The 4,460-nt window shown below is 30.5% G+C and overlaps 1 non-coding gene across 1 annotated transcript; it reads left to right on the plus strand.

Annotated features, from left to right (window-relative positions):
* The first annotated feature begins 3,319 nt into the window (after positions 1-3,319).
* Trnaa-ugc (transfer RNA alanine (anticodon UGC)) lies at positions 3,320-3,391 on the plus strand. The gene has a single exon. It is a non-coding gene; the product is annotated as a tRNA-Ala (tRNA).
* The last annotated feature ends 1,069 nt before the right edge of the window (positions 3,392-4,460 follow it).

The following is a 4,460-nucleotide window of genomic DNA, read 5'->3' on the forward strand; positions in this document are numbered from 1 at the left end:
TATGTTATAGCTTTTAGTTTGAAGTTGATTTTTAAAATGTTTTTACTCGTTCACATTATAGCAAACAAATATAATACTTGGTTTTCATATACCAACATAAATATTTTGACTGAAAATTGTTTATTGTTAAAGTTTTTTAAGCGTTTAAACACCGTGTATAGTTTAAAATTGTATTTTGATCTGTGTTGAGATATAAAGTTTTAATTTGACGTATTATATTTTGAAGTGAATTCAACTTTTAATAACTTTTTTTTTGAAAAATATAAGGCTGTCCTCACAAAATGTAGTATAAAAAAATTCTATATTTTTAAAAATTTTACCTATCATCCTTGTAAACTTGCAAGTTGAAGCCGGGCTGGCAAACTTTATCGCAAGTAACGTTACAGTTAGAAGTTCCCGATTCGCAAGAACACTGTTTGCATTCACTTTCCAACCAAGATTCACCGCTCTGTATAAGTTTTTATGTGTAATAATAATGTATTATTATATTAGAAAGGTTTATTTTATTGTTAACACATATATTTGCATTCACTTTCCAACCAAGGTTCACCGCTCTGATTATATTATATAAACATGTAAAAAAGTACTATTTATTGTATTTGATGAGTTTGATTTATGTTTATGATAAATGCCTGCATACTTCTTTCCAGCCAAGATTCATAATTGTGTTTATAAACCATATATTGTTTTTTTTACTGGAATTATTTGTTTCGTAATTGAAAAAAAAAAGTGTTTTATGTTGAGTTATGAATATAAAAGTCTTGGTGAAGAAGTGCAATTTGGTAAAGTTTTAAAAGAAAAACTTAAAGGCACACAAACAAACAAACTTCTTTTCATACTTAAAAAAAAAAACCCGCGTAAAGCAGTATGCTCATTGGCTAGAAAGTTTAAAAAAATTATACAAACCTGGTACACAGCACCATCGTGAATACAGGGGCAATCCACTTCATCAGAACCATCAGTGCACTGCGGAGTACCATCGCAAACAAGTGTTGAATTCACACAGCTGTCACAATCGCTGCATGCGAAATAACCCGGTGCGCAATCGCATACAACTGTTGGTTTTGTTGTGAATCCCTGTTTGTAATATAACTTAAGTAAACAATAAGTTTTAAAGTTACTTTTGAAAAAGATAGTTTAATTATTTTTTGTTGAATGAATTTAGAATTCGATTATATTATAATAAGTGATAAATTTAATAAAAAAAAATTGTAGTTTATATTAAACAGTTTTGTTGTTAGCTTCTCTTTTAATGTGGTAAATAAAATCGTTAGTTTTGATAAAAACCACTTTAATTTAGATTCTTTCAATTTCAACTTACAGTGGTCACAGTTGAGCTAATAGTTGTCGTTTGATCAACTCCAGCAGTTGTCTGTAAAAATTTAAAGGTGTTAAGTTTATTTGTAACACAATTCATGAAGTTGGTAGAATTAGTATTTTCGAAAAAAAAACTTTTAAAGTCTTAAGTTTTTCAATGGTATGGTAAGCAATACCAATATACAAATTAGTAACATAAAAAGAAATATGAGGTTAAAATCTCAAAACTCACAAATGAAGTTGTTTGTTCAGTGGCAGACGGCTGCGTCGTCGTCTCAAGTGCTGCAAAAAGTTAAGTATCATTATGACGTCACAATAAGCGTTATTGCGTCACACAAGTTTACACAGGCGCGCTGCGCGGGTGGTAATTGTGTGAAACTTGACCCTTTCAAAGTGAGCGCTACTAAGCCTTTTGAAGGGGATTTATTTGAACTTTGTTGTTACAAGGCGTTTTGTTGTCCCTTCTCGAGTGCTTATTTTTTATATTGTTGCGACAACTTAACCTTTTGCGCTTAACTTTTTTTTTTCTCGGAATTTCTTGTTATATGAATAAGTATTTCAAATTTTAAACTTGAAGCAAATTTTTGTCGTAAACATTTGTTTTTAATTGGAATTTTTGAACTTATGATTTTTTTTTCATTGCAAACTTTAGATTTTACTTGTAATATAGAAAGACTATTGTACAGTAAAAATAAATACAAAACACATTAAAATAACTTTTAAGCGTTTAAATTTTTTCTTGCTTTCATATATAAAAAACAAAACAAGTAAATATGAGCAATCGTCATTAATGTGGTGATTTTATTTTAATCGAAAGGTATGAATATTACCTGTTAGTTAAGCTTTATTTTTAACAAATTCAGCTTAAAATTTATTCAAATAAATTCACGCTTACATTTAAAATTTTTAGTAAATATTATTTCACAACTTTATATCAAAACTCACACTTGGCGCAGTAGCAGCATCCTTCATGGTCGGTTTCCATTCTCATGCCCTGTGCACACCTGTCAATGGTGCACCTGTTTGTGCACATGAGCTCACCTTCCAAGCACGTGCAAACACCGCATGATCCCTTGCTCACTTGTTCGCCCGGTGCGTATACTGAACCTGTGTTAATTCTTTGTTTATTAAGTAAAACAATATTTGTTAGAATATGTTGGTAAAGTAGTTATTTTAAGTAATAAGTTTTGTATAGTAGCTTTATATTTTCTAACAATTCGTTTCTGGAATATTGTTGCAAACGATTGCGTAGAAAAATTTAAGTTTTACTTTTATTAATTTTTACATTTTAATAATACATTAACATGAAATTAAAAAGTGTTTAGTGCATAAATAAATTACAAAGGTAGTTGAAATATCTGTTTTATAATTCTGAAACGTAATATTGTCAAGTTCAAAAGTTGTGTTATTCGTATACTGAACCTGTATTAATTATTTTGTTATTTAATAAAAATGTACAATTGGTTGTTAAAATGATTAAAGTTTTTGTTACTTTTCTTTAACTCAATGTTAAAATGCAATTTTGTTGTTTAGTTATATGAAACTTAATTTAAAAAAGTTTTTATCTAATTTATTTTGAGTGTTAGATTTTGAATAGTAACTTTAGATATTTTTAAACATTATTTTGATGTATTTCTTATAAACTGTTTCGTATATTGAGATAGATGTACAACTTTGATATTTTTTTTTTTACGATTATAAGAATACATACGATATCAGTATTGTTTTATATGAATTGATGGTCATAATTTAAGGTTCGAAAAATATGTTTAATAAGCGTAAAATTAATTAGTTTCAACAAGCCATGAAATGCTTATAATTGCAAACGTTTGCAAAACTTATGCCAAGCTTACGATTAACGTAATTATTAACTACAATCGATATTTGTTCGAGCATAAACAATGAGAAGTGAAGAGCAGTTTAACCGCGCTAATGTAGCTTGAAGTGCATTCATAGCAACAATTGCACTTTATATACGCGCAATACGCCTCGCAAATGTAGTGGGGACGTAGCTCAGTGGTAGAGCGCAAGCTTTGCATGTTTGAGGCCCCGGGTTCGATCCCCGGCGTCTCCACTCTTTTTTTTCAAATTGTAAAAGTTTTTAACTACTTAAACTTATTTTAATATCATTTGCTGTAATTTCATTTACTTCGAATTTTAGCAGTTGGATTTTTCACATACATAAAGAATTGTAGCACAATTGGCATATAAAATTTAAATGATAAAATTAAGTTGTACAAACGTATTTTTTTTTATAATAAATTGGAGCAGTATTATATATATTTTCATTTAGCACTATCGTATGATATCGCACTAAATGCTTTTATAGAGTTCAGTTTAAAAAAACGTTTAACTTTAAAAGTTATCGTAATTTTAAAGGTTGTTTTTTTGAGCTTAACCACCTTGTTTTTAGTTCGAGAAAGAAAAATGTTTATACTCCTAAATCTCATACTAAACATAATTCATCTTATACTAATTTTTATAAAAACAATTTAATATTCAATTAACCGTCCATATCGATGCAAGAGCAGTTTGTCGGTTGAACGCATTCACCGGTGAGATCGTCCCTGACCATACCCTCCCTGCAGTTGCAGCAGAAGCCACTTTCTTCTGTATTGTCACATGACATCTTCTCCACCAACATTCCGCATGTCGGCGTGCAAGAGCACGGTCCGTACACTTCGTCTGTTTGTTTCAACAAATTAGAAAATAAAGTTAACTAAAATCAAAGCAACGTTTTTGTATTTTTGGTACTTTGCAAGCGTTTATTTCTTAAAGTCAAAAATCGCTAGTTATAATCAACAAAACAAACAATGTTACCACGAAGATACATTGTTCCATAGTCAGCATAATACTGTTATTTTTTATGTTTATCGCACCGTTGTACTACAACACTCCAAAAAGTATACTAATCAAAATATATACGAAAATCTCTCACTTTCATCCAAGCATTCCATGGGTGGTTCCGAGGTCTGAGGCACGGTGCTCTCAGGAACGCAAACTGGACAACATGATCCAGATATGCTGGCCAAGTAGAATCCAGGCATGCAGACCTGATCCTCGTCAGAGCACGGGATGCGGTTGCAGTTGAGCTTGTTGTCGAAGCAAGTGCAGGTGGTGCAGTTGTCCTTCTTCCAACTACT

The sequence above is a fragment of the Thalia democratica genome, chromosome 1, assembly GCF_965202585.1.
Source record: "Thalia democratica chromosome 1, ktThaDemo2.hap1.1, whole genome shotgun sequence".
NCBI lineage: Eukaryota > Metazoa > Chordata > Thaliacea > Salpida > Salpidae > Thalia > Thalia democratica.